This window comes from Triticum aestivum, chromosome 4D (genome assembly GCF_018294505.1).
Source record: "Triticum aestivum cultivar Chinese Spring chromosome 4D, IWGSC CS RefSeq v2.1, whole genome shotgun sequence".
NCBI classification, from domain to species: Eukaryota; Viridiplantae; Streptophyta; class Magnoliopsida; order Poales; family Poaceae; genus Triticum; species Triticum aestivum.
The window spans coordinates 344,007,908-344,019,381 of NC_057805.1; positions in this window are offsets into that span (position 1 = coordinate 344,007,908).

Here is an 11,474-nt window from a genome sequence, read left to right on the forward strand (position 1 = left end):
TATTTTAAACCCCGAGCCAGTGCTCCTCTGAGTGTTGGTCCAATCTGTCAGTCGCCGGTGGCCACCAGGGGCAACTCTGGGCTGGCCTACCGGAAGCTTGGACAATCCGGTGTGCCCTGAGAACGAGATATGTGCAGCTCCTATCGGGATTTGTCGGCACATTCGGGCGGCTTTGCTGGTCTTGTTTTACCATTGTCGAAATGTCTTGTAAACCGGGATTCCGAGAATGATCGGGTCTTCCTGGGAGAAGGTTTATCCTTCGTTGACCGTGAGATCTTATGATGGGCTAAGTTGGGACACCCTTGCAGGGTATTATCTTTCGAAAGCCGTGCCCGCGGTTATGTGGCAGATGGGAATTTGTTAATATCCGGTTGTAGAGAACTTGACACTTGACTTTAATTAAAACGCATCAACCGCGTGTGTAGCCGTGATAGTCTCTTCTCGGCGGAGTCCGGGAAGTGAACACGGTTTCTGGGTTATGTTTGGCATAAGTAGGAGTTCAGGATCACTTCTTGATCATTGCTAGTTCACGACCGTTCCGTTGCTTCTCTTCTCGCTCTTATTTGCGTATGTTAGCCACCATATATGCTAGTGCTTGCTGCAGCTCCACCTCACCACCTTCCCCTTTCCAACCCTTAAGCTTATATAGTCTTGATCTCGCGGGTGTGAGATTGCTGAGTCCTTGTGACTCACAGATACTTCCAAAACAGTTGCAGGTGCCGATGAGACCAGTGCAGGTGACGCAACTGAGCTCAAGTGGGAGCTCGATGAAGATCTTGTCCGTTGGGTTGTTCCTTTCCTTGTTGATCAGTAGTGGAGCCCAGTTGGGACGATCGGGGATCTAGCAGTTGGGTTGTCTTCTTTTCTTTTGGTTCCGTAGTCGGACCTATGGGTGTATTCTGATTGATGTATGATTTATTTATGTATTGTGTGAAGTGGCGATTGTAAGCCAACTCTTTATCCCATTCTTGTTCATTACATGGGATTGTGTGAAGATGACCCTTCTTGCGACAAAACCACAATGCGGTTATGCCTCTAAGTCGTGCCTCGACATGTGGGAGATATAGCCGCATCGTGGGTGTTACACCCTACGAGCTCCTCGCGAGCGGGACTGCGCGAAGCACGCGCGCGCCAAGCGCGCGCTAACGCTACAACTGGTGCTCACCTCACGTGGGGCCCCTTTCGACGGGGCGACGAGCTCCGCAAGGTTCTCAGGAACTCGACACATCGCAGCCCAGCTCAAAGCTGGCGCTGACTAAGGTAAACCAAGATAGAAAACTCGCATCAGGATTCACAAGTTCATGAGGACACAAACTCACATCGCATGGAAAAGTAAAAACTGCAATTTGCTTACATGAGGGGCCCCCCTCTCAAAATGCGCTTACAAGTTTCCAAGGGCCACGCCCGAGTTTGTGCGCAGGAAGAAATGACAGGAGAACAAGGGATCAGCCAGAAATGTCACTCGCTGCGTCACCCGCAGACGCATCACTCGGGTCGTCGTCGACTTCATCGGCATCATCGCCGCCCCCGTCATCATCGTCGACCATGTCTCCTTCGTCTGCGACGACCACCACCGCGTCATCCTCCGAAGCGAAGGCCCTGACCAACGCATCCACATTGTCCTCAACCCAGCGCGCTAGGTTGCCCCAGACAACCGTGGGTACGGGGGCGATGGCGGCGTCAAAGTCAAAGTTGGGGTCGGCATTCAGGATGTGGCTAAAGACACGGGAGAATGCGCGCTCGAGCAGGCCACGCCCCCTTTCCTCCACAAGCTGGCGAGCTCTGGCAGATCGAGCTTCCAGGCGCGTCACCACCTCGGTGAAGAAGGTCAGGTGGCTGGCATAATCATTTGAGTGAGGGGTCGGCGCCTCCACGTCACAAATATGGCCCAGGGCGATATTGGCCCTGTTCCGGAGGTCCTGAAGCATAGGGGCATGCTCGCGCTCCAGCGTTCGACGTTGGAGCACCCCCTCCGTGTTTTGCCTTGCGACGGCCTCTGTGTCATCAACCCGCCTCCGGAGGGGACGCAGCTCGGCGCGGGCGGAGGCCAAGTCCGCCTGCGCCATGACCAGGGCGGCGGCCATGGCTTCCGCGCGCCTCTCAGCCTCGTCCAACCTGGGCCTGAGGGCAGCGGCCCTGCCCTCATCCTCCATGCCCGCGAGCTTCAGCTTCAGGTCGTACCTGCCCTCCAGGTCCGTGCGAACCTCGGCCACCCGGCGGTTCACCTCCTCCTCAACTCCAGCCTCGCGAGCCCCGACGGCATCTTCTGCTTGGGCAACTTGACGCTCCCTCGTCTCCAGTTGCTCGAGCTCGTGGCTACGCTCCATGGCCTCCAGGGCCAGCACCTCCTCACGCTTCCGGACCTCCTCTTCCTCCGCAGGCGTCCCCCTCAGCGACACAAGAGTGGCCCTGCGTGCCTCCACCTGCTGCTCAAGAGACGCGCTCCAGGCCTGGAGCTCCCACGCGCGCTTCTCCGCAGCCTCGCGGCGGCGATCAGCCTCGCGAGCCTCTTCCAAGGCTCGTGAGCGGGATTCGTGGGAAGCCTTGAGAGACGCTCGGCCTTCGCGTTCTCGAGGTCACGCTGATAGCGGCCAAGGTTGATGGCCACCTTCATCTTGCGCCGCTCCTCCGCCAGCCGGTGACCTTCAGCCTCAAGACGCGAATCGACACTCGCGAGCTCTTCACCAAGTCGGCTCATCGTGCTCATCGCCTCCTGGAAGAGCTCATGGCGAACCATGCTCCGCTCGCGCTCAAGCTCGAACGCCCGGCCTTCTTCGTCCTCCACCTCGGGGGCTGCGGGCGGGGCGCCAAGCGGCGCGCCACCCCTCGGCATGGGGCTGGGGGCTGGCGCCGCACCCGACACCAGCCCGTCCTTGCGAGAATCCCAAGCCGGCCGGGGCTCACTGCTTGAAGAGGAGCCGAGGATCGAAGCCAACAAATTGTCGTCAAAGACCAGCGGAGGAGTCTTGGGCACGCCTGCCAGGCTCCACGCCAGACCAAGGGGAGGGGCGACAAGGCTGCAGGTTCAGCGCGCCAGGAAGGCAGGAGCACCCCTTCGACCAGCCTTGCTCCAGGAGCAACCAGCGGACCCGGAGTGCTCGTGGCCGCTGAAGAGTTAAGGAAGAAGGAGGCCGCTTCTCAGGAGGCGCGGCCGCCTCGATGGAAGGAGCCCTGAAGAACTGACGTCAGGAGACGAAAACACAGTACACAAGGAGCCACAGCGGTATGATACTTACACGTCGACGACGATGTACTTCCTCCGCTTCAGCGGTCCAAAGATGCTGCTGCTGCTAGGGGATCCCTTCCTCTTGCGGAGCTCTTCGAAGTCCACACAAAGGCGACCGAAGCGCCGGATGTGACGGCCGGTGCGCAGCGGGGCCGAATAAGAGCTCGGAAGAATATCTTCAGGGGTTCCCGGTTGCGGCAAACAGCCGGGCACCGTTTCACCACCACCTCCCGAGGCTCCTGGAGCCTTGGCCTCGGGAGTCGCATACAGTGTCTCCTCAGCAACCGACGCCTCAGGAGGGGAGTGGCAGGCTCCTGAGGACGATGCCCCAGGATCACCACTCGGCACGTGCTCCTCAGCACTCGAGCCGCCGGCCTCCGCCTGAGCTCGCCCACCTGCACCGTCACTTGGGGCGAGCTCAGCATCAGGGGCAAGGAAGGGAACCACGACGATGGGGTTCTCACGAGGCCCCTCCAGGCCGATCGGCCGCGGCCCCCATTCATCAAAGAGAGGCATGTCCTTTACAAATTCGACCTTATTCTTGCAGCAGTACAGCAAACGGTTCTTCCCAGGCAGTTCGGCCGGCAGAAAGACACCCGTCAGGAGCTTGAGCACTGTTCGCCGCGTCCCGAGGAGGAGCCCGGACTCCTGAAACCTCATGTGGTCCTGGCTGCTGAGCAAGGTCCACATTGGGCGAGAATGGCGCTAAAGCGGAGCGACCCGGCGTTGGACGAATTCCTTCACCACCATCGGTGCAGTTACACCGCGATCCTTCAGCAACCTCAACCTGAGCCAGACGTGGGCAAGGCCGGGGCTCGCGAGCCGCTGATAGCTCCAACCGGAGTTAGGAACAGCGGGCCCCGACGGAGCCTGAAGCAGAGGGCTGAGCACACCGGCATCGACGAACACCCATCGTGTCCGGAATTCGCTCGTGGATGGAGGAAGCTCGAAATCGATCCCCTCGCCCACCGTTGCAGCCACGGCCTGGAAGCTCATGCACCCCGAGCATTGCTGAGGGTCGGCCAGATGCAATGAGAAGAAGTGACGGAGGAGGGCCACCGAGGGAGCAACGCCCACCATGGCTTCGCACGCAAAGGCGAAGATAGCAAGCAGAGTCACAGACTGAGGGTCGAGATGCAGCATGTGGATCTGATAATGCTCAAGCACCGCATTGAAGAAGGCAGAGAAGGGAGGAATCAGGCCCGCCCAAAGGGCATCTATGAAGATTGGGACCTCAGTGGCCGTCTGAGCCGTGCGAGTATGAGACGCGGGCCAAGACACCGTCTCCCCCACTCATTGAAGCTGGAAGCAAGCATCGGGCGCACCTTGTCCATGGCCTCGTCGTTGAGCACCCGAGACCGGCCGAGCACCGGCGCAAAGGACGGAGGCGCAGCTGGAAGAGACAGAGGACTCTTCCCCTTCTCAGCTTGTTTCGGCACCATGGCGATGGGGCAGGCGGAGCGCAAGTCAGATTGGAGAAGAGAAGCAGAGCCACAAGGAAGCAGGGGAATTGGGGAAGCAAGGCGCAGGAGGCAGAGGAATAACTGTGTAGGCCGCTTAGCCAGGCGGATTCAAAGGCAGCGTGGGGAAGCGGAAATGCCCACGTCCAATCAACTGCCACGCGTCGACTGAGGCCGCATGCTTTTGGGGCCCGCGGTGCTCCGAACTTGACCCTTGGCTTCGCCGCGAAGCCAAGCCCGAGCGCACCTTGGGCCTGGGGGCTACTGTCGGCGTTCTGGGAATGGGGGTCCCCAGATTTGCCTGCCTGCGGCCCACAGCGTGGCCAAGCAGCAGGCCGTACGGCCCATCTTCGTCAACAAGGCACCCAAGACCCTCGCGAGGGTCCAAGCCTCGCGAGGCGAACGATGCAAGACCGCCTCTGGAGTGGCCTAGCCAAGCAGGCTCAGGAGGAGCGGAGATATCAAGGCGAGGCAAACCTCACGAGGCTCTCGTGACGTGAGCCATGACGTACGGTACCAGGCGGGCGCCAGTGCCCGCAGCGTCCCTATTTCCTCTTTGGTGCTAAGGAGGCCAGCGCAGGCCAAGAGTACTGAGGCATCAGGCAAAGGTTGCCATATTGGTGCAACAAGACCAAGACCAGGAGGACGGCAGGGTGGAGGTCATCGTGGAGCCCAAGACGGCGTCACCCCAGGGCTTTTCGCAGGCGAAGACCACTTTTGTCAGGATAGCTTGTACTAGCTGTCCCCCTTCAAATTTGCCCGCCGTTGTTGGCTCCCTTCCCGCTCGATATTTGGGAAGAGGACCAGTGCCTATATAAGTAGAGCTAGCCACCACAGTAGAGGGATGGAATCCTCACGCCACAAGTTCATACGCACAAGAACACCTCAACCTCAGGAGGTTGTACTGTTCATCATCAGCCCAAGAGGCAATCCACCACCACCATACTGGAGTAGGGCATTACACCACAACGATGGCCCGAACCAGTATAAACCTCATGTCTTTCTGTGTTGCGAGTTCGTCGAGTTTGTCCGCAAGATCCAAGCGAGCTAGAGCGTAGATCAGTAGGAGGGAGAGACTTCGCGCACACCCCAGTGTTCGAACCTTAAGGGTTTGCCAGAACCCCACATCCGACAATATTCCCCTTCTCAGGTGGACCCAGCAGGTCTCGTATACAGACATATGGGGCCAACCACCTATCCATTTGTATTTCTTTATTTTTTGCAATCTTTCGTCCTCTTCCTATACAGCGGCTGGCCATCATAGCCTATGGCGTTGGCCAGGCCATCCCTCTACTCCCACACATTGTCCGGCGGCGGCAGCTCCACCGGCCCACCCTGCACCCGAAAAAGTCAACCCTCGTACTCCCCTCCGCATGCGTCTTCCCCCGCTCCGGTTCGTTCGGTCTAAGGTCTCGACGTCGTCCACCGCCTTGGTCCTCTAGCCGTGGCGCCGCCGTCTGTCGTTCCCAACATGGTCAGCGAAACAAGAGGAATCGGGAGACAACTATTCGTCGAGAGGCTGACAGTCCCGGGCCCACCAGGTCCATGGCCTAGGTTTTGTTGTTTAATATGGGCACCCACGACATGTTTCAACATTTTTTGGACCCAGCAGGTATCAAGCGGCCTCTGGGCCTCCCAACCTAGCTTGTCTATAACATCAGCAACCCAAGTTATGTTTGTTTTTTCAAGATGACGCACAGCTCAGTTCTATTTTTCTATAAGAATGCAAAAGTGAACCTATATTTATATCTTATTTTATTACACACACACACATAGATATATATATATATATATATATATATATATATAATAGAAACAACATAAGGTTCCGTTAAACCTGTCGTTCGTCCAACCATTTTATAGACCTTCCCACTTCCTTTATTTTTCGTTTTCATTAATCCTATATCTGAATTTTCTCCCACTTTATTTTTCGATGTAAACTGAGTTTTCTCCCAGTACTTTTCCCTAGAACCAACCCAACTGTCCCACGTCTAGCCTAAAAAATAATAATACCCCACGTACTATTAACTCATCAAATTAAAATGATATTTTATTTCGTAAGTTGAAAGTTCTCTCAAAATAATAATAATAATTGTTTATATATAACTTGGCAAGTTAACTCCTAGTGATTGCGACATAATCTTGCAAAGATTTCGCTGACCAATGTAGTAATAGACGTGTGATAATCCCCAAGTGTAGGGAATCATCGTAGCAATTTGCAAAGGTGGAAGTGATAAGTATGGAGTGATAATCCCCAACGGCTTGTGTATCCGAAATTGTAGGCGGCGGTGTGGGGAAAAGCGCGGGCTGAAATCTCCCCCCCCCCCAACCGCTACCGCTATATACAGGGCGCCGACGGGGCGAGGAGGAGAACTCGCGTTTTCGCGGGTTGGGGCGGGACTTTTGCCGCGCCCCGTGATAATCCCCAAGTGCAAGGAATCATCGTAGCAATTTCCAAAGGTGGAAGTGATAAGTATGGAGTGTCGAACCCACAAGGAGCTAAAGGTAAGATCAATATTCTCTCAAGCCCTATCTGCCACTGATACGACTCTACGTACACCGAACGTTTGCTTCCAACTAGAAACGAGAAATAAAACTATGTTGTGGGTATGAAGTGGATAACTTTGTATGATATCGGAGAGCTAAAATATAAAAGTAGGTGCTGTTATCATAAGTTAGAATATATTACTAAATAATATAAATAGCGAGTGTGGAATAATGATGGATCGGTGTGCGGAATTGTCCTAGGCAATTGTTAACAAGACCGGTGATCAATATTGCAGTTTCATACGAGGGAGAGGCATAAGCTAACATACTTTCTCTACTTGGATCATATGCACTTATGATTGGAACTCTAGCAAGCATCCACAACTACTAAAGATCATTAAGGTAAAACCCAACCATAGCATTAAAGCATCAGGTCCCCTTTATCCCATACGCAACAACCCCCTTACTCGGGTTTATGCTTCTGTCACTCAAGCAACCCACTATAAGCGAATCATGAACGTATTGCAACACCCTACAGCGGGAATCCCTCACGCTTGCGTGACACGGAGGGCACAATAGGACAGCACCAAAATAAAACATACAACTCATACCAATCTAGATCATAAATCAACCCAAAGACAAAGGATATCTACTCAAAACATCATAGGATGGCAACACATCATTGGATCATAATATGTGGCATAAAGCACCATGTTCAAGTAGGGATTACAGCGGGGTGCGGGAGAGTGGACCGCGTAAAAGAGACGAGGATGGTGATGATGGTGGTGATGTTGATGAAGACGATCACCGCGGCGATGATTCCCCTCTCGATGGCACTCCGGTGCCACCAAGAGAGAGGAGGAGAGGTTCTCCCCCTTGTGCTTCCTCCTCCATGGCCTCCCCCCAGATGGGGAAAGGTTCTCCCTCTGATCCTTGGCCTTCATGGCGATGATGGCCTCTCCGGGATACTCCTCCATGGCCACTGGTGGTAATGGCCCCCTACGGCAGGGTGCCAGAGAGGGCCTAGATTGATTTCTCGTGGCTACAGAGGCTTGCGGCGGCGGAACTTCCGATCTAGGTTAATTTTCCGAGGTTTCTATATTTATGGGAAGTTTTGGCGTCGGTCTCACGTTAAGGAGGTGCCCGAGGCGTCCACGAGGCAGGCCCACGCGCCTGGGGGGGGGGGCGCCCCGGGACTCTCCTGGCCCAACTCTTTTACTCCGGGGTCTTCTTTTGGTCCATAAAAAATCGTCAAAAATTGGCACGTCAATTGGACTCCGTTTGATATTCCTTTTCTGTAAAACTCAAAAACAAGGAAAAAACATGAACTGGCACTGGGCTGTAGGTTAATAGGTTAGTCCCAAAAATCATATAAAATAGCATATAAATGCATATAAAACATCTAAGATGGATAATATAATAGCATGAATACTTCATAAATTATAGATACGTTGGAGACGTATCAACGTGCAATCATGTGTTTATGTTTTAATAACATTTCTCCGTCTAGCCCAACATGATATTTTCACCCAGCCCAGCAAGTCTGTGGATTTCGAGAAAAATGCAAATGGGCTTTAAATTCTACCATATATATAAACGGGCTGCATAGATGCTACATCATTGTTTCACCCAGCCCACCAAATGGACTAAAAAACAAATGGACTGGCTGACATGTGGGCCAGTAGGTCGAAGCCTAAGAAGGCGTTGGATTTACATCCAACGGCCGGCATTCTTCTTCAATCTCTCGTCTTCTTCCCCCAGCGCTGCCGGGACCGCCTGCTCCAGCCTCCGGTGTCCAGCGGCGTTGTTTTGCGCGCCTCAGCGAAACGCTACCCCGCCGATGGCCAGTCCATCCCTCCACTCCGCACCTCCTGTTATTCTCTGCCGAGTGTAGGCCCACCCCACACCTGGACCAGTCAAGTTTCCCACTCCTCTCCGTCTGCGACTCCACTGTCGCGTCTTCCCCATCTCCGGGTCGTTCCAGTCTGGGGCCTCGCCGTCGTCCACCGCCTCGGTGCGCTCGGCGCGGCATGGTCAACATACGAGAGTCATCGGACCTTTATTATGCAGTCCGTCGCTTTTATTTCTTCCACATCACAAGATCGTATAAAGCTTATTTCCTCCACACTAATCAATCATACATATTTAGAGAGAAATTTTTATTGCTTGCACCGATGACAACTTACTTGAAGGATCTTACTCAATCCATAGGTAGGTATGGTGGACTCTCATTGCAAAACCGGGTTTAAGGGCATTTGGAAGCACAAGTAATGTCTCTACTTAGTGCAAAGAATTTGGCTAGCATGAGGGGGAAAGACAAGCTCAACGTGTTGGGCGATCCATGACAATATACTTTATTTCAGATATAAGAAAACATAACCCATTATGTTGCCTTCCTTGTCCAACATCAACCTTTTAGCATGTCATATTTTAATGAGTGCTCACAATTACAAAAGATGTCAAAGATAGTATATTTATATGTGAAATGCCTCTTCCTTCAATATTCTTTCATGAATTGTTCAAGTGACCAATTCTACGTTTGCTAACTTTCAATAAGTTTACTACCTATACTTATTATCTGTGAAGTCATTACTCCCCATGTTATAAGCATATGAAACATATATAAATTCAGATTTATGACATTCAATTTATTCAACCATTTATTCATAGGATATACGTGAAGCACATGAGTAAATGACAAACTACTCCAAAAGATATGAGTGAAGAACACTGAGTAGGAAAATAATTAACTAGCCATGGGAGGATTCTTTTTCATTCAATATTTCAGATCCAATGATTTTATTCAAATAGCAAGTAAAATTGAAAATACGCTCCAAGCAAAACACATATCATGTGACGAATAAAAATATAGCTCCGAGTAAGGTATACCGATAGTTTTGAAGACGAAAGAGGGGATGCCTTCCGGGGCATCCCCAAGCTTAGGCACTTGAGTCTTCCTTGAATATTACCTTGGGGTGCCTTGGGCATCCCCAAGCTTAGGGTCTTTCCACTCCTTGTTCTCCTCATATCGATATCTCACCCAAAGCTTGAAAACTTCAATCACACAAAACTTAACGAAACTTCGTGAGATAGGTTAGTATGATAAAGAGTAAACCATTCACTTTGGTACTGTCAAAGACAAGGTTCATAGTTGTTCTCACACAATTCCTACTGTACCTTATCATTTCTACATTTTATATTGAGAAATATAAGCCATAGAAACTAGAAAACAAGCAAACTATGCAATGAAAACAGAATCTGTCAGAAATAGAACAGTCTGTAATGATCTGAACAGCAACCATCCTTCTGATACTCCAAAAATTATGAAATAAATTGGTGGACGTGACGAATTTGTCTATTAATATTCTTCAAAAAGAATCAACTCAAAATCACTCTTATGTAAAACATGACATCTATTCTTGTGAGCGCAAAGTTTCTGTTTTTTACAGCAAGGTCAACATGGCCAACAACCGAGAGTCATCGGAAGATGACTGTACGTGAGAGGCTGACAGTGGGGACGCACCATGCCCATGGATGCATGCATGCAACTGCATCCTTTTTACCTTAGAAATAATGTTTTCTCTCCCTGACTGCTGGGACCCACCAGCTACATCTTCGCACGCAAGGAAGTCGTCCATATTACGGGCAAAAAAAATGATTCGCCCCCTGACTGCTGGGACCCACCAGCTACATCTTCGCACGCAAGGAAGTGCCGGACAGTCGGGGCCCACCCGGTCGAAGCGTACGTAGCGTTGTCATTCTTATCGCGAACGTGTACATACATACTGGTCGATCGGTCTGTCTGCAGGCTGCAGCGATGAACCGTGGCCGTGTACGGAATGGCACATGTCGTAGTAGAGGCGCGCACGTGTCATAGTAGAGGCGCACGTAGCATGTACACGTACGTACAATGAACAGGGTGCAAGAAAGAAAATACGGCCACGTACGTACATATGGGCGGGATCTTGAACGCCTACTCGTGCATACATACGGCCAGGGCTCGTGTACATGGCTGGGTCGGAACGAAGAAACTGCGTCGTCGTCGTGTTCATGGGGAGGCAACGGAATGCGTCGTGTTCATCGGGAGGCAACGGAACGCGTGCTGTTCATCGGGAGCCAACCGGCTTGGACCGAACAGCCGATGGAAACGAGGCCTGACGTACCGCAGAACGGAGGAAACGGCCTTCTGTTCGACTGGCCACGGTCGAAACGGGATCCTGTTCATCGAGAGGGGTCTGGCGTACCGCAAAACGGAGGAATCGGACCTCCTACGGTCGAAACGGGGTCCTGTTGATCGGGAG